The 22,935-nt window shown below is 41.8% G+C and overlaps 1 protein-coding gene across 3 annotated transcripts in view; it reads right to left on the reverse strand.

Annotated features, from left to right (window-relative positions):
- Positions 1-8,376: 8,376 nt before the first annotated feature.
- Positions 8,377-22,935, reverse strand: part of LOC126915948 (guanylate cyclase 32E) — a 57,228-nt gene continuing 42,669 nt past the window's right edge. For all 3 annotated transcript variants that reach the window (XM_050721176.1, XM_050721177.1, XM_050721175.1), the window contains exon 26: positions 8,377-8,406. The gene's annotated coding sequence lies outside the window, so the exon portion shown is untranslated. The remainder of the gene's footprint in view (positions 8,407-22,935) is intronic.

Genomic DNA, 22,935 nt, shown 5'->3' on the forward strand with positions numbered 1-22,935 from the left:
TTCAATTTGTCGGCGGACATCCGCCTCCCCCGCGTCTTCGTTAACCACCACAACCTCTTCGACAACTTCGACGCTACCTTCCTCCTCGTCACCTTACAACCCCGCACTCTACTCTTCTACTGCGTTCTCACGCCTTTGAACGAGGAAATCTTTCAGACCTACACCCGCGATCAGGAAGAAATCGACTAACGTGACATTAAGAGGATTCTTAGGTAATTTCGGGGCGACTGCTGCTGTTTTTCAGATCGTTGAGTTATTTTAGTATCGGCGGAATATTTGATAGGTAGATGAGAAAATAATGAATATTTTTGAAGTGAGGAGGGGCTAAGAACGAAGTATAGATGCGTTTATAAGTGGGATGCAATTCTCGAGGGTTATTAGATGTGGTTGAAACTTAGTCGACCACTGCTAGGTTTCCTTCTTTTCTACAAAAGTCATGTGTATGTATGAGTGTGTCCGATTTTGTTACATCGATTTCCTAAACTTCTTATCTTAATGAATATTCTAATATTTTGACGAATCATATTGTATATCGTTTAAAAAAAAAATGGTTGAACTTTCTTTTACTTGTTTCTTTCGATAACAGTTGAAAAATTGGAATCATACGAACAATAAATACGCAGTTTTCCAACAATATATGAAATGACGTATAAAAAGATTAAAACGTCGAAATTAGAAAGTTAGAAAATTAATATAACAAAATTGAACACGTTATATGTTACGATCTGATATAATACTTAAATATTTTTCAACATAAGTATCGATTTGTTCGAGTACATTTATCTAGGATATGTAAAAGAAAAGCTGAGCTATCGAAACGTCTGCTGTCTAGACTAAGCGTGGAATTAACGAACCGTCGAACGAAAATCCAGTTTCGTTGAGACAGTTTGCAGAGTAAGCGTTGTCTTAAATAGCGTTAGAGGTACTTACATAACTAATCATGGGTATGTTGCGGGACTGAGCGACTATGGCTTCAACGTAGCACGAGCCTTCTGGTCCAAAGAAGGCTGCAACCCCGTCGCAGATCATATCGATCATTGCCTTGGTGGCTTCCACGGTTTCTCCCCTCGTGTCGCTCCATCGCATCACCAGCTTAACATTTGGCAACATGTTCGGATCATTGTTGATCTGAAACAAACATCGAGCGAACAGATTCTATTAAATCGACGATTATGTAAAATCGAAGATCGCGAGGCAAAAATATAAGTCACGTTCTTCGCAGATTATTTCACAACTTTTAAATTCAATCGACGGAACACACAAATTTATAACTGTTCTAAAATAAGAATCCAACAAGGAATTTCGTTTAATTGTAAACCCGTTTTTATCGGATTACCACATGTCAAACTCCAACGGCGGGATATGCAAATTTATGGTTGTTTCGCGTAATCATCATAAGCGTTATGCAACACGTATTACAAGGCCTCCCATCTTTCGTCATACGATATTGAATTACAATAATTGAACGATGTCACGGGAGAGCGGCCGGCGGTCGTTGTGAACCGTAGGTTAGCATACTTAGATGACTTAATTGTTTCCAGTAATGCCCTCGGTCGGCTGGTTTAATGGAACTAATTGTGTTACCATAACTGCTGTCATGAATATTCACTCTCGTCCCAACGACGACGAACGCTGTGGTCGCGACGTATAAATCACGGGACCAGAATCGAATGATATACAATAACATATCGATCGTACGATAACCGATTGGCAATTGCAACGATATTTCGTATGCGCTTGGTATATCCGTTAAATTCGATCGTTCGCTAACTAATAATATCGGGTAAAATATAAACGAAATAAATGAATTTTTCTCGGTAGATTCTTTGATCCTGATGAACCGTTTCTCGATATTTCCATTTTTAGTAAAAATATGTATTAATAAATGTAAGATAAATACCGATAAATATACAAAACGCAATAATTTCTCGTATACGGTGCCACCGTGGCATCAGAATATTAATAAAAGTTAGTATATTATACGTAGCGGTATTAGCGAGAGGAAAGAGTTACGATAATGGTCACGATATTTCAGCTTATTGTTAGTTATAGTATTCCATAATACGCGCACGAATCGATTTTCCTCGGCTCTCGACTTTCGATGGTATTCCTTTCGCGTTGGAATAAATTTCTGCCCGGCAGGAACGTCGATTAAAGTTCAATTCGTAATGTTACTCGCGCGATGTGTCCCGGTTCTTCGCGAGCATTCCTTCGACACTCTCACGCTGTATCCGGCTCGCGTTTGTACACAGCACGAAGCGGCGTGTGCGCTACCTTATTATGCAAATCTCGATGCAAACAAACAATACTTTTCCAGGTAGTTGGTACTGGTATAATCTCGTCGATTCAAAACAACCAATAAATTCTTTTATGAACCGACGCTGTTTAAGTGCCTGTTCTTCGTAGAAGATAGTGTCAGAACACAATATTATATTGATATAGCATGTGACGAGTATAGGGAAAAAACGCGACAAGTCGCGTTTCCTATTTTTCACGGGAAAATAGTTTCGAGATTACGTATGTTGTCGATCGATCGCATATTAAAAGATTGAATCTGATATTACATATTCGCGCGATCGTGTTACGACGAATGATTTTCCGTAACGAGTAATCTGTTTTTCGAGAATATCGAATATCGATCGTGTACTTGTGTAACAAAATCGAGAAATTGATAAAAAATACTCAAGTTGATCGCTCTAGCTTCTGAAAGATCACGATCGAACATATTGTTTAAACATATTGTCGGCGAATGAAATCCTTCACAACGATGAAAAATACGAAGGTTTTCGTTTTAAGGAAGAATTCTAATAGAAAAGAAGACACTGATCAATTTCTCTGGAATTCTAAAAGAATCCAATTACCCACGCGGTGGTTTCTCTATTCTTGAATTTTTTCAAATTCCGCGTAGACTATGACCGATTGGGGAAGTAACCGTAGCCAGTGACGACAACGGTGCAATAATCGCGATAGCAACTTTGTCGACACTTGCAGATCGGATCAGTCGCGTGGAGGAGTACCGGGAGTCGATGGCTTAATTATACTCACGCATCTCGCGGCATTGTTCTCAGAACAAGTTACGAGACCTAATCAATTACATACACGCACACATCGTGCGGTTACGCAACGAAAGCGATCAAGAGCGTGGTACCGATGAAATCAGAAAAACCACGATGATTCCTTTACGCGCGAAGCCGACGAATTTTTGCGTAGCTTCGCTTCAGACCAGAGAGGAACCGTTAAAGCGGTTTCGAAGGCGCTATAAAAAATCATTGCTCTTCCCGTTGGATGGTTCGCATTCCTGGCTTTGCACCTGCCCCAACAACCGCCGAATTCGTCCGTAGGAATGCGTATAATAATAAGCGACTGCTTTTCTTTCTTCTTTATTTCTGCAATTTTTCTTTCTTTTTTTCTTTTTTCATGACTGCAGGTGAAAGTTGAAATCTGTCGCCATAATCGGAATCGAGGACTACAGGGTTAATAATACGACAAGTTAAATCTCTTTACTATTTCTTACGGGAGAGCGATTTTTAAATTACTTACGTCGTCGATTATTCTCGTGTTGGCAGAATTAATTTTGTATCTGATCTTCTAGCTGAACATATGTTTTTGTCATATTCTTTAAAACTTTCAAATGGCTTTCAATTTACAGGCATAGAGTTACTGTATATTTATAAGACCAGAAAATTGGCGGTCGACAAGAGGCAACATTTATATCAATCCCATTAAAAGGCGTAAGGTCGAAGGTCTGACTTCTCTGAAGAGCTGTCTGAGTGTGAAACAATGTTCACAGGCAGTGTACACTTGCGTTGTTGCCACTGGCAGGGTTTCACCAATCAGCTTATTTTCGAGCAATTGAAGGGCGTCCGGTCGTGGAAGGCTGTGCACGACCGAGTGCCAACCTTCAGGGTCGATGAGAACGACTTTGCCATGATACGTCGTGTCCATCCAGAAGAAAAAAGAAAAGAAGAAAAATAATGACAACGGAAGCCTAATGACGCATATTTCACGCGGTTGCAAATATTCGATTAATAATTTTTCCTTTATACCTCATCGATGATTTTTTCATTTTTTGTTCATACGAGTAGAATAAAAATTCACGTCCGCGTAAGTACGTTCAGTTGGCGAGTGCTCATTTAATCAGACGCTAACTACAATCTCGTTTCGATAAACGGATCTGAAATAAAAGAAGTTAGATCTGGAACGATCGAAAGAAGCTATTGGACGCGAGATAAATTCTTCGACGAGTGAAATCGTTTCGGATGAATCACGAGCGTATGCAGCAGCTGCCACGAGCGATCACCTTAATCGCAAAAAGCCTCGGCAATATAATCGAATCGCTAACGAGAGACCGGTCGAATTCGAAGTGATCTCGTTCCCTATTTACAGATATCGCCCGCCGTGAAACTAGTTTACATCGTGGGAGTGCGTCATAGCGAATTCCAGCAATTTTTTTTTCCTCTCTCCTCCGCTGAGTATCGCCAGCAGCGAGGTAAAATGCACCTGCGTACACCATTGAAACGAGCGGACAGGTAAGCGTTAAGCTCGATTCACGTGCGCTGACTTTCCTTCTTCGACGTCCGCAGAGATACGAAAACGACTATGTACGTATGTTAATCGAAGGCCCCGATTCAGATCGATGAAAACGATCCTCTTACTTTTCTGGATACTCGTCGAATAAGAACTACCGTAGCTTCTTTACGTTTAAGTAATAATCGAATGTATTAAGGTTAGGAGAAGCGCGAACGATGAGACGGTGCGATGTAATACTGCTGTAACCGTCGATTTCAAGAATATTAAGATCCGAAACCAGGTCATGAATTACTAACCAACGACCCAATAACGTCGTGATATTTTTATTCGTTATTCGACCAGTACCTCGAAAGACTTCAAAATACTTGACGTAATTATCAGTATCAAGTAACTTAATTACTCGACGAACGTCTCTTTAAATTCGTTGCGCTATCTCTGTCTCTTGCTCGCGTTTCCGTACCTTCGGATATTCTCTTCCCAAATTTTGAAATATTTTACTCGCGCGAAGAGCGCAATACGCGAAAACTATTGAAACGTAAGTACGATGGTTGACGAAACTATTCCAACATTTGACTCGTAATTATCATTCTGAGTCATACGGAGGAAAACGTTAGGGTTAACTATCTGGATCAACGCGATTCTCGACCATCGGCGATCTCGCCGATTCGAATATATTAGAAGCGAGCGTGACCACGTCGCGATACCCAATCGTGGAAAAACTTTCACCGTGGCGCGGCTAAAAATACGGTCGGCATTATTCCGTCGTTATGAGGCGGTCGCTGGAAGCCGATACGAAATAAAAATGTCGTGCAACGAACCACGCACAGAAATAACCGCGATATCCTCACTCGCGCGACTTTCCTCTTTCGATATAAAAATACGCGAGTATTTCCAACTACGCAGTCGAATATCCGCGTGTGTGAGCTAAGCTTTATGTCCAAAGCAACGAGCATAGAGGCCGACATTGCGATCGCGATGCTTACTCTTGCGTAGCGTGTCCAAGTACATAAATAAACGCGCGCAAAGCTCGTTTCCTGCACCTTTCGACGTGCGTCTACCACACCGCTCGTTACTCGTTTCGTGCTCGCCTATTCCTTTCGATCGACGACCGATCGAACGTTTCAAGTATTTCGAATTCTGGCGAGGTTTCGTTGGAATATGTCCACAGCGTGATTCATTAAGCATAAATATATATATTCTACGTCTCGTAACTATCGCATTGTATTATTCTACTTGTAGAATTCGTAACAAAATTTAGCAAACATTCCAAGATATCGTATCTTTAACTAAAAAGCATTTTACCTACTCTTCATCGGAATATAACTTTATTAATAGTAATTTGAATAAACAAACTCATGGACTATGTTCGAAAGAGTTTTAAATTTATAGTCGATTAATATTCGTAGCAAATAAAGTTTCGCGCTTGTAAGTATGGTATCTTCTTTTCTTTTTCGATAAATACGACTGAAACATGGCAGCTAAATTTTTATTGTTGCAAACGATTCGATCGTTAGTCTATAAACGGTTGATAAATGCAACGTGTAAATCCATTCGTTGAATTTCATACGCGGAAGCATGGAAAAAAGTTTCGATTCTGGAAACGGCGCGGTGGTGAGTTTAAACGGCGCGACCTACGTAGGGGGAAAGGGGGAGAAGGCGCGAGAAAGAAGCTTCTCGTACGTTCGGTTCCCGATGGCCACGGTGAGATACCAGTATCCCCGAATAATTATCAGCGTAACCGCAATCCATCTTTGACGTAACTTGTTATTTCCACGAGTAGAACCGGATACATGGACCGTGATACGATCGGCCGGTTATTTCGACGATTCCCAGGGGTTTCTCAGCCCCTGGACCCCTTCTACGCGTTTACGGTTGCAGGTTGCAAAGGAGCGCGCGTCGGCTGGTCCCGAAGTAAGTAAAAAGGGAGAGAACGAACGAACCTTCTTCGATACCAGAAGAAGAGGAGGAGGAAGAAGAAGAAGAAGAAGAAGAAGAAGAAGAAGAAGAAGCAGAAGCAGAAGCAAAAGTGGAAGAAGGTACACGCGAAAGATGAGAAAGCGGAGAAAGAAAAGAAAAAAAAGAGGAAGAAGGGGGAGGTAAAAGGGGGTGAAGGAGGAAGAAGGTAGACACAAGGGAGGAGGGAGATCGAGGGAGGAGAGAAGGTTTCTCGATCGCGAGCGAATTCTTCTCACGGTTGCGAGAGCGCGCAGTTTCGTCGGCGGACGCGTGGGCGGACCGGCGAATAATGCCGGTCTTGTATTTTTAAACTCTCGCACGAATCGGCATCTCCGGGGAGAGAGATGCCGGGTCACTCTGCACGTTGCACACAGCTCCCGCTGCAGCCGGAGAGCGCACCTTTCTCTTTTTCTTTTTTCTTATTCGAGAGAAGAGAGGTTCGCCGCGCGGCGAAAACGATCTCACGGTCCTTGGTGAGCGCGAGCGCACTCGCGACCGCGCACGCCGATCCTCTCCAATGAATTATCGAGCCTTCCAGACCGTGGAACGCCGCACTGCGCGCTCCTGCCTGCCGCTGACCGCCCGCAGGAAAAAACCTCGAGACAGGGGTCCCGCGATATTGGCCCGACCTTACTTTTCGGCCGGTTCAGGATTCGCCGCGCGCCGTGGCCCTTATACGTGGGAACTGCGTCCGGATCCACCGGCTACCGTAATTACAACCCACCGGCCGTATTCAACCTGCAACCGATTTCCACGTGTACCGTGACACACGCGAGAACACGTGGAAACTAACGAGCCACGAGTTGGACTAAATCGAGCGAGAAAAAAGCCGACCGTTCGGTGAAACGTCTTCTTGCGCCTTAGCGTGGAAACGAGGTTCTGCTTCGTTGAACCGTTGCGTGTTTCATTGACCATGCTGTGCTATCTTGATCGGGTTCGTGAACACGTATTAACGAGATGCGCGAGGGTTATATTTAGGATCGTGCGGAATGCGTGTTTAGATAAACGTTTGCATGGTCGTATCTTGATGCTTGAGATTGGCTGTAAGTTATAGCGTAATGCTTTCCATTTCCAGAGAAATAGCGGTCGCTGGATAAAGTTACGAGTATTTGGTAGCCACAGAGTGGAAAAACGAAAATCGCCGCAGAATATTGAAAACATCGATGGCCTTTACCAATATCCTGAATATTTATATATTCGCTGCTGTCAAGTCTCGTTCCTTCTTTCGTAAGAAATATACTTGTTCCGTGCAACAACGTTCATTTCAATGGTCTGTCCGTTGCTTTCTTCGTTTCTCCAAGTTATTTCGTCGAAATTCTTAAAACGTCGGTACTGTACACACGTAAATAGGAAAAACAGTCGTTTCCCGAACCTCGGATCGTTCGAATACGTTCGAAACGAGTATCCCAAGCGCATCTTGTATCGTACAGAGTACAGCAAATAAAGATTCCGTAGTAACGCAATAATTAAAAAAGAAAACTCACCTCGTCAAGGGCCATGGAGAAGGCGCCGGAAATGGCAAGACCCTGACGATCTTTCAGACCGCCTTTGATGGCTGTGAGGTATCCAATGGTAAGATTTTGTTGTTTTCTCGGTTGTATAGACCTGGTGGAAGTTGATTTGGAATACGTATGCCTGGAGAACGCCTGCTGCCACTCGGCCCCGGGTAACCCTGGCGGCTCGGCCAGGCCCAGGACCAGAGGGCTGCCGGCCAGCAGCAGCAGCAACACCAGCAGGGCCCGTGAGCTGTTCCCGTATGAACGTGGCTGCAGCGGTTGCGGCTGATCTAGCCGGTGCCGTCGATTGCGTTCCTGAGGGACTTCCTGGCGACGGGGAGGCCTGCGGCGGCTCGGCTGTACTGGCGGGCCGGGGCGCATGGCCGCCGCCGCCACCGGTCAGCACCGCCTCCCTCCCGCTCACCTACAACCACAATTTGTCATTTTCACGTTATATTTATTTCCTTCGTATTATATAAACTGAAATATATTCGGCGTATCTACGACCTTTTGGATTTCGATCGTGTTATCGGTACGTTCGAACACAGGTACTTGGCCTAATTAAATTTGAATGCCGTAACTACGAAAGTTTCTGGTGACGAAACGGCCCAGTTAACAGGTTAATGGTGGTTCTGTGTTCTTATCTTGTAGATCGTTTGATATTTTACGATACGGCGATAAAAAGCGAAGGATACAATTTAGCTAAAAATATATCTCCTCTCTTCGAATTGGAATTTTACGAAAAAGCAGCGCGAGCACGAAGATCATCAAGGTCGTGGTAGAACTCGAATATGTTCCTCTTTTAGCAATACCAAATTGCGCGTACTTTCTACGAGCACACTGCTGTATTAGCACACTGGTGTGAAATGTGACAGGATAAGCTTCACACACGGATTACTTGTATATTTATTGTAACGGATAAATGATTAGTTGAATCATCGAACAAGAAAATATATGTACGATCGAGAAAAAATACTCCATCTACACGTTCTATCTTTATCATCTTACTTCTCGATGAGCAGATACACGTTGTAAACACGCGATCGGTGAATTGTGCAGCACTCGTGTATTTTTAGCTTATCTCCATAGTATTTTGAAAAATTAACCTAAGCCGCGCAATTAGATACAAGTGCTCGACTTAGAAGTGTCATTTCGACGCTATCTTCCTGACTGAACTGCCACTTATCATCGGTCGCCACTTTATTCGTCTGAGTCATTGCGTGTGCCATCTGCGCGAGGCTAATAATAACTGATATCCCTAAAACGATAGAAACGTTCCTTGATTCCAACGCGTTCACGCCTTCCAATTCGCTCCGATCCTCGTCATTTTCCACTACCGATCGTAGAATTTTTCCAACCGATCGCGAGATCAATCGCTATTAATATCGTTTGTCTTCCTGCGATAACCTCGCTCTTAAATTCTTTGCTAAAAATGAGTCACATCTAACATCAAAGTGTCTGCTGTTTTGCGCATTAAGTTATTATCTCGGAAATCGGATATCAATGATCTCCCGGAAATCTTACGTCAGAAACGCGGAGCACTGCGACTAAAACGTGGCAATTTGCGGTTGACGAAGAGCATCCATGAATGATTCCGCTTTATCGTCAAACGCATCGATCCAACTCATTCGCAATGGTCATACGTCAGTGGACAAGATCTCTGGGCACGCGGAATCGCGTCTGTTCTATTGTTTCACGGGTGTATTCCGAGAGAATGATCTCAAAGAAGTAGCTCGTCAATGTCGTTTTGTTCTTTCTTTTTCCAACCCTTGTCATACGATTTTTCTTTCGTATAACTATGTTTTTCTCGTGCGATTCTTCCATCTTAAGAAGCTAAACGAAGATACGTGTCTTTTTTATAGATTCTATTCGTCATAAATCACAGGTAACTCGAATACGCAAACATATCGAAGCAACGAAATCCAAAGGAAATTTCTACTAACGTCTGGTTAAAAGAAGATAAAGCTCGTGACGCAGCTTCAAAATCTATTCACTCGGAGCGACCAGATCAGAAGAAAGATCTACGTTTCGAACGAAACGTCCGACGATCGAAATACGTACACTCGTCAGAATCTATGTACGCGTAGATATATTCGATTATTCAGATATTTGTCAAAACGATAGTTCGTCAGAACACACGTCCACATTGTAACCATAACTTAAGAACCGCTGCGCGACGAAACGTAACGAGCGTGACAACGACCACGTAACAGGCACGAAGACGTTTAAAAATATTCTCGACAATTTTGCAGCTTAATCAATTCTCGGTGAACAATAACGCAGTCGTCTGATGGCGCGGAGCGATTCCGCGTTCGAACGGTCGAGAAACGCGCGGCGCGGCGCGGCGCGGCGGGGAAAACACGTGGCCGGGGTCGACAGGGACACACCTGTTGCAATTACGTAACGAGCCACGGACTCTCGTAGGCGAGAGTGTGCCGGCTACACAACGGCCTACAACGAAGCCTCCGTGCGACAACAATAAAGACGTCTTCCCCTGGCGTGATGCATGGTGTCATTCACCAAGCGTACCGTGTAACTTTCGACTCGTTCCACGTTTCTAACTCGGATTTAATTATGGCCGCCGGTGAAAGTACATCGGTGTGTGGATTTATTTAACGGGACGGCAAAGAGACGCGTCAAAGGGACGCCTTCGCGGGACGACGTTACCCTGACGGATCGCGACTGACGAACCCTCTCGCACGATGTATCATTAACTGTCACACTGACTGTCGGACAGGATCGCTCTTCTTGTCGCGACAAATCTCTTTTCACGATATAGAGCCTCGAAGATATAAAAAATATAATATGAAAAAAATATTTTTAGTAAGGTAACGAAGACAGATTAGACAGATCTCACTATACGTAATTTTGTCTTTAACGTTTAATCAGTGGTGAAAATCTTCAGGTGAAAATATCGGCGAACTCGCGGAAAATACCTCGCGACACCCTTTCACAGTAACCAAATCACCTGCAGCTCTGCGTGTCTGCATCGAAATCTTCGATAAGTATTTTAGAATATAATTCTAACTTGATATCTAGCGCTAAACATCGTCGATAATAATAAAGATAACCACGTTGGCGACTGTGCAGAAAATACTTCGCAACTCCTCTTGTAGCTCCGTGCTTCGTTCTATACTTTGGCTGGAAATTTTCGACCTCGTTGAATAATCGCTTACACGCATCTCCGAAAGGATACAGCCGGAACGTTGGCTTTCGTCGATGTATCATCCGTTCAAGAGACACATACGCTTTCTCTCCGATGATTTTTATCGTGTATAATGGTTGAAAAGTGCGGATAGGATCGTGACCCCGTCGAGGTTTTTTCAATTAACGATAGGGGACACGGTACGGACGATGAATGTCGTAAAAACGAAGACGATAGTTGGATAGGTACTGGTAGGTACGTGGTTGTGGATAGTTTTCACGAACGACGCGTCAGCATGGTGCTATTTATTTTCAGGTGTTGTTGGAGCATCTCGTTAGCGTGTTTAACACGTACGGATAGGATTCATGGTAATACGCGTTCTCGACGTGCCTCGTGAAATTTTCCAAATTTTCAATCGCTAATTACTGGTATGTTTTTTGTCTCGTTCTAAGGTTAAATCTATTCCTAAGAGTTTAAGAAAGAGAAAAAATCATCTTCCATTATAGTAGTTTAGCTGGTAACGAGCTTTAACCGAGGATCATAAAAGATCAACTACAATGTTACTTTAAAATTGTGAAAAACCCTTACGCAGTTATCTATACAGAGGTGGAAAGGAAAATTCCAAGAGGAATCGCGAATAAATTCTCAGAGATTTTTACTTCGATTGTTTTTATTATAGCAATTTGATTGCTCGATAACCAGAATATGATACAACGTGTACACGGTTCAATGTCCTGAAATAATTAAGGCACCATGATTTCATAAACGACGTCACGCCCATATTTGCTGGCAAAGATCGTATTTCTCTAATTGAGTTGCTCGTCGTATCGTAAAGCGACGATAGGAGAAATCCCACCTAGCTATTAAACTGTCTCGATACATTCAAACCATCGGAAACTTCACGCTAAAACCTACAAAACTATCCTTCTACGTGAACCAACTTCCTTGTTAAACGATGAAATTACCGACGACCACACGATCGTGTGTGTCTGAAAGTAGACGAAAAAAGCCGCCGTCACGCGAATAACACGATCGTTCCAGCCAAATTTATTTTCACCTCGAGACCGTTACGTTCCCATAGTCGACCGAAAAAGCAAACACGTTCTTTTTAACGCGGACTTGATACGTAAAGTAAATTCAGTCCGATAAAACTCTAAGAATAGCAACGTGGAACCGCATACTTACGTTATTTGTCAATGACGTCGCTTTTCGATTACCTAAGATAACTCGATACGTCTTTCAAACGCTTAGTGACACTATCTTTAAATTTGGCCTGATTTTATTGCGCAATATCGTTATCGTTTACTCTCAAATCAACGAGTCTTTATACAAATAACAATTACCGTGATCCAATTCCAGAAATCTAGTTGATATTTTTAAACTCGCCACGTTCTTCCAAATACGCCACGCAAAATCGAAAAGGATCCATTCCAAGTCTTACCGTACATAGCACGAAACGAATAAATTATAACATCGTCAAGATTTTTATATCGATCCATCGAGCATTCGGGTTTTATTACTCGAGCTTCGAATTTACTTTCCACCCACGAACGCGTTCTTTTTCGAGCGACAATTATATACGATCCAAGCGTAAAAAACTAGTCGACATCTTTAAGCCCGACATCCTTCGATAGACGTCACGCAAAGCCAAGTATGTAAGATCTATTCTATTTCCATCGTGACACTTCTTCGTCTCTATGTCACGTCTCGTTAATGGAATCTTGGAATCACACGGACTGGTCCTCTTTCTAACGCGTTTCCACTACCTTTTGCGCAAAGTTGATCGTAGTTGAAGCGGATCGCGAACGGCCGGAATCGAGGCAGGAAGTCAAATCGGCGTGCTGTGGCCGGTGGTATGCGTCAGGCATGCGTTTACGCAACCCAGGGTCAACATTCGCGGTGCATATCGTTTAGATAAACAGTGATAACTCTTCTCTCCGAGCCTGCAGCTTGCTTTTCTGGCCTACACGAACGCGCTATTGATCTTCCACCGTCTCCTAACAGCGTCGATGTTTAATCATCCCGCGTAGGAATCGATTACCAGGTGAAAGATCGAACTTTCCGAAAAGGACTTCGTTTAATGCGACCGTTTAATGCGATGATCATCGTGATCGCAAATTACAGGTATATACATATATGCAAATTAATCGTTCACGACTCTACGTGGAATTGGCTTGGTTGCACTCTTTGTTTGTAATACTTTCCACTTTAATTTTGTCAACGTTCGATATAGTCTATTTACAGCAACGACAGCATTTAGCGTTAATAAAATGGAAATTGAAATATCATCGTGTTACGAAGGAAATTAATAAAGCAATTTTCTCGATCAAACCGGTATAGTTTCTATATTTCCTTGTGAATGAGACTTAATCGTTATTCCTTATGACTCACGGTTTAATGCAAGTTGAGCGTCGAGTCCATTGCTAGACAATTTTAAGCGAAGAAACGAAAAAAGAAAGTACTATAAACGCATCGCGAATCGCAGTAAACGATACGACGTTGGACGCGTGTATATCGAGATATCCTGTGGTGACCAACAAGAGCCACACCCCTGAACAGTTTACAGTAGTAATGTGATATATTATATCGACACGAAACACTCTAATGTATGTACTGTGTGGCTGCGATAATGACAATGCCCACGCGTGCACATCTCGTACAACGTATATGCATATCGTTCTTCAATTACCCCTTGTAACACGATATACTGTAGAGACGAGGCGCGTTAGAACCCGTATTACACGTATCACGTGTGGAAAACAAACTGTTATACAGGCGAGCGTGTTTTGATCGAATCGAGAGCCTCCTCGCTCTTTCGGATTCCCTCAGGCTGCGTATGAAACTGCTCGTGCGTCGTTCTCACAAGTTCCGACGGATAATCGTTGTAACATCTTGTGGTATTTGTTGCGTTATAAACTTCGATCCGCCATAACACGAATATGCATGTGCAGTACTGTGTGCAGCAACTTTGCGGTGTTGTCTCGTGTACGACGTAGCTTTGACATTCGAAGTGAGTACGCATAAATAGAATGAACGCCGATACGTAGGCGTAGGATAAGTGCACTTTCCACAGGTATACGTAACGAATTACCGTCACACGTGTTAAATTAATCCTTACGGCAATGGACATTTTTGAATTAATTTTCTCGAAAAGAAAAGAGAGAAGAGCGACCATGATAAAAGCGATAAGATAAATAAGAAAAATTTAGAACAACTAACGAGACATACCGAAGTAAAAATCGAAACGAATATCGTTCGTAAAACCATCGATACGGAACAAAGTAATTTTCAAACGTTGCTAAGTCTATCTTTTTAAAAACAATTCTTCTATTCACTATCGTATCTAAAAAAAAAAAAGCTAAAGATGGAAGCACGTGGCTGGCATTCCGAGCACTTAAGTACGCGTATACCCATTATCTCGGCGGCAGCAGGTGTAAATTACGGGAATCTCACGACTTAACTTGAACGCTAGTTTAATTAGTACTTCATAGCGGAATATTAAATACCGGCGCGCGTTAAGATCTTTTCGTCGCTGACACTAATTGACGAGTCTTTCCGTTTCGTGTTAACGCGTCTAGTTCGCGAGCCGATGTCGACGATCTCGCCTGCGATCTGCGATAAAGTGTCTCGCGTTAACTTGCGATTTCTGTGTCAATTCGACGCGGATCGAATTCCGCGGATGGTAGCTTTCTGCCTGTAAACGAAAAAACGAACGTTGAAAAGAGAAGGTCGATTATCGTGCGGGCTCGATCGAGGCATCGACGTCCGCGAACTTGATAAACGAGCGATACGCGTCTGTTCGATTAAATACGAACATTAATAGTCAGCCATTTACGCGAGACGAGCCTGTATAAATCAAAAACGATGAGCACACGCGTACGAAAAAGATAGATCCGGGGGAAATAAGAAGACCTCTAATTGCTAGGTCTTACCGACTGGCTCTGTTAATTTACTCGCTTCTTCGATTAATTATGCAATCGTGGATGCGATGAAAAACACTGGATTCTCTTCTCTAGGGAGGATGTAACGAATTACACGTGAATCGTGAAATAAATTAATCGACGGAGTATGTTGGAGAGATAAGTCTTGCTAAATGTTACGAGCATCCAGTTTCGCGCGATCTCAGGCCCGCATCCATTTACATACATATTTTAAAGATGCTACTTCTTGTCTCCTAATACCGAATCTATACTCGTTATAGGATAAGACTGACGTTTTCAGAAAGTAGAATTACTCTTTAAATCAAAGATTCCTAATCGGTTTATTTATTGCGCCTATATAATTAGAATTTGCTCATTTTTTCTTGTTAATCCACGCGATGTCAGACCCGCATCTATTTAACGTAGTTTCGAAATGTAATTTCTTGCCTTATAACGCTTATCCTGCTAAGTATACCATATGCTGAAATTAATAAAAATTCTTTTTTTTTTTTGTTAAAAATCATTGTGTTCTATTTAACGCGTAATAATTTCGCATTTTAAGGTCGGCAGCGTATAGCCAGCTTTCGTTCCAATTTTACTTACTCGTATTTCGTTTCCAATTTAGAAAATCGATCGAATATAATATATTTGCGATTGTTGTATCAGGCGTGAAACTTCGAAAGAAACACGTGTATTCTTAAAATAAATCACAGAGGCGAAGGGTCAAGTATATTCAAGGCACAGAGAATTATAATCGTGTGGCGCCGAAACAACGACAAAATAATTAACATCGATTTCCGTTCTCGATCGACGATACTCGATCGGCCAGCCTGGAAAACTATCGAGCGAAGAATGCGGAAAAGCGATTGGACTACAATCGTTTCAGCAAACACGTAGTCACTTGTCGAAGTAAAGGAAACGATATTATGCATTCGCGTGCTTATAAAAGCGAACGTCACCGCAAATAAATTGCCCGGAAAGTCCGACAACCGACTCGATAACGACGGAAATGTTACGTGAGCTTAAAATAGACAGGTTATTTTTAAACGCAAGGTGATTGCAACAAAAAGTCGTCGTATCACATCAGTCGATACGACGTTGAATTAATAATGTTACTTTTTTCCAGACGCGTATACGTGCCACGACCGAGGATCTCGTGGAAGAGGATTCCGTAATCGGGAAACGGCGGATTATACGCGTTAATGAGTTTGCAACTTCGACGATACGGCCCTGTGCACACACGAATAACAGAAACACGAGGAGCGCGGCTAGGTAGAAATTTATGTTTCATTGCTGCTACGTTGCTCCAATAAACCGACCGATCGTTCTACGAGCTTGTTAAGAAACGACCGCGTCGACTGCAAAATTCTTTGCAACACTTCTTATATCGCGCTTCTTAACGACCGTATTAGCTTTTTATCTGGAACAATCAGGTTTGTGCTAAGAGATTCTAGAATCTGGAAAATCGCGAGGTGTGAGAGAAGTCGGCGAATATCTTCGTCAGAGTTGTCAACGCGAATGAATTTCAACGAGGATTAACGAGTGTCGCCGCTTCCGCCACGTGAACTTTGTTCCGTGGAAAGTAAGTAAGCACCACGGATATCTATGGCACGTGGCGATCATGCGGATACCAACGTGTAACCGATGCAGAAACGCCGAGGGTCGTTTTAGTCGATGCAAAGCGTTCTTTTTTTTTGCGATCGTATCACGTGCGTTTCAGTAATTTATTAAATTATATGAGAATGTATACACAATCGGATAAACAATTTTTTATTGTTGTTATTATTATTATTATTATTGTTACCGGCAAAGCAAGAAATCAATTCTTCGCGTATTCGCGATTAGGTAAGCACAGAGTCACGAAAGTATTCGAACAGCTTGTAGACATGTTTTATGAATATGTATATTATTTGTATTATACAAAACATATTGAAGTTTCATTAGCACTGTTACTGAGGTCTGACTATCATCATTATTGATAGAGTCTAAAAAATATCTGAAAATTTGCATAGAGATTATAACGACATTTAAACAATTAACTATTTATTACGTTAATAAGTATCGATATACAATGGGACTATCTTTAACATTTATTATTCGTTTAGCATGGCTATTAAGTATATATTTGCAGCAAATATCTTTTCATTTTCAATACACATTTTTAGGCCGGTTCGTATTTCATCGATATAATCACGACAGTCGCGCCTTCTTACGATGCTAATAGAATTGCAAAATCTTTCATTTAACAACAATAACGTATACCTGTACGATCCATGCATATCCGATGAAGAACGTTATCGTATTATTATATCTGCATTTTTATCTGTTTATTTCTATCCGTATGCGTGTGAAAACGATACGTGTCCATTGCAACGTGACAAAGTTTGCTCATCTACGAGTCATAAAATTCGGACTTTCTTCAAAGAAAGATCATAAACGATGTTCGCGTGTAATTTTGGAGACAAAGAAACGATTTGCTTTGGACGATACGTATCCGTGCATCGAAAAGCTGGCACTTGCCCAAAACATGCAGCAATGGTCGGAAACAGTTTGTGTTAAAATCTGTCCCTAACATAATTGAATAGCCGTACACTGTACGCTCGACGATCTATTTATCCTACGAGGAGACACTGCGTAAGAGACTGTGTCTTTGCAGTGTACAAGACTAAACATTAAACTTCTTCCGCACGAAGAACGCGACTATGAATAGCCATCGAGTAACTGGACTCTGTTTATCGCATTCGCGATTACGATTATCTTGACGTTACGGTGACTCACTTTTTATACGATTCCTTCTTGTTTCTGGGAAACGTACTCGAAGTTTGATCGGCTAACTAATACGAATCATCGAACGATTAATTACTACAAATTTTTGTTCTACTTGAAACCGGACGAAAGATTTTACCGAGAAGTCATTTATTTTCCTAATTGACCCTCTTACGCTCGATACTGCGGATATGCAATTTTAATTTTTTACTACTTTAGTACGTTATTAATCGATAATAGTATTTTTCAGAGGTGTTTATCATTTAAACGTAATTTTATATTCTTCTCCTAGTCTTCTAGTAACGCACTTGTATTGACATATTTCCGCGAAATTTTAACGCAAAAGTATACGTTTCATACATCAAAGCCAAAGCACATGAAACGAAATAGAGCGGTCATGGATTTACGGAGGATTAACAGCTAGTAAAAAAAGATCATTTTATGAAAAATATTCGTCCAAGCAGCAAGGTTCGAAACGTTTAATAAAGCGCATGGCCGTAAAAAAAACAGCAAATTCTTGCGAATAACATACGCCACGTGAGAGCTTCGCGCAAGTAGCAGCAGCCAAATAGGACAAATTTATCATCCAATCCTCCTCGTTCTGACGCTAAACGAATCTCGCTATACTCACAAAGCATCCCAAACGTCAATATAATAACTTTCTTTAGTCGACATAGTCGCATCAACAAATCCACAATTCACAGATTATAAATCGCCACGGTTTTACGTCCTCCTTATCGGATGCACGCGCGCTATAAAATGGACGATGGTTCAAAGCAAAATTCAATTTACATAAAGAGACGAGAATCGAGGAAATGTAGATGGAAATCAAACGGGAAGCAGTCGTAAACATTCACGTGCCGACGAAATAGTTGGCAGACAGCCGCTCGATGGTCTCCTGCTACGCGTATTTTTTTAATTTCACTCGGACTTCGCGATTTGCCTCTAACGACCCACTTGCGCGGATATTGCGCGGATCGCACGCACGCGGGCGTTTTCGTTTTGGCCGCGAAACACTGGCAAACATCCAAAATTACACGCCCGTAATTCCCTCGATTCAACGCGACCCGGAATTACTCGCGTCGTCCACATACTACTTAATGACGTTTATGTACGCGTAATAACTAGAATTAGATTTTTATAACATTCGTGGAACATTTCAAGATGAAGAAGATACATGGTGTATACACGATACGCAAAAATATATCGGTAAGATGCGGTCATTTGGGTCAACCAAGCTTCGACATCTTGAGACTCGATCTCGAGCTCATTACGGAAAAATTTGTTGTATTGTGTTGGCAACTAAGTTTGTAATATAATACCGATAGAACGAGAAAGTCATGTATACAGCTACTTTAAATGCGGTAAAAGAAGAAAAGAAATATTAGCAACGAGAAAATAATTCGATTAACCCTACGGTAAGGTTATTGATTCGTTTAGTTTCCTTGTGATTGAGATTTGCAGCGGTTTCCGGAGGTCGGATCTAGATGGAACCAATCTAGAGTGAGTTATGTTGTTTAATATCGGCTAATAAAATGTGACTCATCGATAGGCATAAATTAAACGATGATGTATTGTGCCGAGCTATCAATAGAATTCTTAGTAAGCTGACTTCTTTTTATCTGATATTTAATTGACTGTCTTTAATTAAATGATGAGCGGGCAAAATGGTATAAAAATACATATCTTTAAAAGTAAAACAGGTATTTTCAACATTTATAAGGTACTCATAGCTGTACAAACAGTGACGTACATACGTCAAGAACGAAAAGCAAGGCGCGCGTGAATTCCAAATACGAAGGGAACTACGATGTAAATATGTCACTTTCTCATACGGCTCAGATAACAGCGGCAGCATGTAACAGTGTCTTGTAATTGGATTAAAACACGTGTACGCGTAAGTCACTGGGAGTCAGATTGACGAATATGATTAAGCACGGACAGCGGTAGTAAGTACATATAATGACGTGGTCGTCATTCCAAATACTTTTTCCCTGATTAATTGCCAGCTGATTTCATCGGACGACGAATAGAATGAAAATGGCTGATGGACAGATCAAGAGCTGAAACGTCTAGCTGATTGACAGTTTAACCGATAATAGAGTACTTGGAATTGACTCTGGTGATAGCTGGAAAAATTGGCGCGAAGTCTATTAATAGACTTCAAATGTTTCAAGCTCTAATAAAAAGACGATAAAAGTGAAACTTGCGAGAATTTTATTCTACATTTAAGAAAAGCTTAGAGATATTTTAACTGAGAATTTGAACTCCTAATCCTAAGCTTGGAATTTTTATATCTTGCAAAAATTCGTCATAGGTATATCGTACGAAATATAGAATATATCAATAATCAAAAAGCTACGAACTTTTCGAACAACCTAATATTTAATTATTTCTACTTAACTGGAAAAGGCACGTGTCTACGGGTTAAAGGATAAGTGAAAGTTAATATTTCGCGAAAAGTCTGCTCAAAGTGAAATTCATGCTCCGGCTATATGTATGTACATACACATAGCAAGATTCGACATACAGTGGAACGAGTCGCGAGAAATTTTCATTTATCTGGCGATTGTTCGTAAGGTAAGTGAGACACGTTCACGGTCTCGTTTGTTACATTGTTATAATTTATGGGGATTACAAGGATTTTCCAGGCAACAGTGCCACGAACAAGCACATGTGCTGGGAAATATGATATAGCACCGCAAGCATCGTATCTCAATCTTATCGAGAAGGATGAATTTCACTGCGAAATTAGAGAACCGAACTCTCCTAGTAAAAATAAAAAAAAAAAAAAAGAAAAAAAAACAGTAGAAGAAAAGGAAAAATCACCTTGAGTCTGAAATATGGACAGTTCCGCTTATCTTTCTCGTTCTCCACAAATATATTAAAACTCGTGTTTAAAATCATCGATTGGTCGTTATCAGTGGAATGCAAACGCAAGCTGAGCAAATTCGCGTGTATCGCGTACCACACGCATCTAAAAATAATTCGTCGTATCAAAAATCCGCGAGATCAAAGAACGGAAAAAGAGCGAAATGAACGAAAACTGAAAAACACAAAGTACGAAAACGAAACGCGAAAACTGGCGAAAGCGGCAACCTTACAGAAGATAATGGTAAACGACCATTCGCCGGGTATCTTAAATTGAAAGAACGAAACAGCGATGTTATAAAATCGATCGAGCTTGACAGTATCGTTACTTTTAATCGTCCGAACAAAAATTCGACAAATCAAAACAGAGACATCGACTTAAAACTCGTTGCTTCTTTACAGCTGGCTTTTTTACAGGTTAACTTTAACCAATACATTAACTGAGCACTACGGAGAAAAAACAAGACGGGTCATATTTTTTTATTTTTCATAAGAGAGCAGTTCTAAAGTCCAGTGCCTTGTCAACGAATCACAAATTGTTAAAACTGTTTTTATACGAAATAAATGGCTCGTGCAATGAGCAACACGTATTTAAATCATCCTCTCTTATATAAAGCAGTAAATACAGTGACATTGCCGTGCCCGAATATTAAAATGTAACTATACTATGTACAGTAATGTATAGCCTTGTAGCCATCAAATGATAACAAAATTAGAAGTTTAGCAACTAAACTTATCATATTTTCCCATGCAGTCTACATTTATAATCTTTACACTTTATATTCTTTCCAGCAAGAATACGATGCAATTTTATGATCAGCAGAGGCGAAGGAGGCGATCCAATGCCGTTTTCACCGTCGCCACACGCTGTTCATTTTTCTTTTTTTTTTTTTTCTCCTTTATTCCTCTTGCCCCCTTAGTAAGATCTCTAACTACTGTTCCTCGTACCGATGCAATGTATCGCGTTACAGTGATCGGCATGTAACTTTATAACACGGTCCGCGAGAGACTATTTCCTTCTTCCAGTCATAGACCGCAATGTTATTACTACCGAGCCCGAGCAAATACACACGATTTCGCAGTTTCCTCGCGGGCCTAACAGAGACGCGATATTTCATCGGGATAGGTAATAGGAAATCGTCGGCTTGTACTCACGGGGGAAATCGCGTACACGAGCAACGTTTCACTAAATAATTATTCAACAACGTTGTAAATCAGTCGGGACGCGGACACGTATCGTTATGCAGGCGCGAGGAGAGCGCGCGTGCCACCGGTATAAATTGCTATAATTCTGTAAATTCCACCGAGAACCCATTCCTCTCGCCCTTTCTCTCTCTCTCTCTCTCTCTCTCTCTCTCTCTCTCTCGCTTTCCGATTGGCGCGCTTACCTGTCCGTAATTACAAGCTGACGTTTCTACATATAAATTCGTATTCGCTGCGGAATTGGTATCGTTACGATTCCATAGGGTTAACGCCTTCTGCGTGGCTGCAATTACGCGTCTGGAAACCTACCAATCTTCTAACAGGCTTATAGCATCCGTGAAATGGAGCTATCTAATCTACGAGCGAGGCGGTTCGAAGCGAAAGAGAATTTATCGAAGCATGGAGGAGTACGGCAGATCAGAAGAATCTCGTATCGCGATCTACGGATGGCTCGTTCGATTATTCCGGGAGCTTGTCGTTTGAATAAGCCTGTAGAATCCGAGCGGGCGGGTGATTCAACCGCTTCTTCTTTTACCATGAATGGCACCGCATTGTTCCGTGCTTCCGTGTAATGCACGCACACGAGTACACATACGCGTACCATACAACCGCGTACGACAGAATTCTGCAGAAGTAGCTATCGTATGTTTTCCCCGCGTACAATGTTCGTGACTGGTTTTATCGCCGCCAGGCCCTTCGTACCTCGTCGCACGAACCTACACGACGCGGGCTAGTTTGCGACGATCGCGCGAAAACACGCGTTCCTCGCACGATTTCGCGATTTCATGCCGCGCTTTTCGTTTGTCAACGTCGACCGTAAGAAAGAAAGATTATTTCGGCAACTGGCCAAGTTCGATCACCTTAAATCTCCTGTTGACCGTAACCTTTCGTCTAGAATGGCGCAATTGCCACGCTTACAGTTGCGTTTAACGATTGCCGTAACGACATAACGAGCCTAACATTCGGATTTTTTATCACGTTGCCGGCCACGTGAGTTTCAGCGGTGACCCGCGATATTTGCCCGCGGAAAAACTTGAAAGGGAAAAAT

The sequence above is a fragment of the Bombus affinis genome, chromosome 5 (genome assembly GCF_024516045.1).
Source record: "Bombus affinis isolate iyBomAffi1 chromosome 5, iyBomAffi1.2, whole genome shotgun sequence".
Lineage (NCBI taxonomy): Eukaryota > Metazoa > Arthropoda > Insecta > Hymenoptera > Apidae > Bombus > Bombus affinis.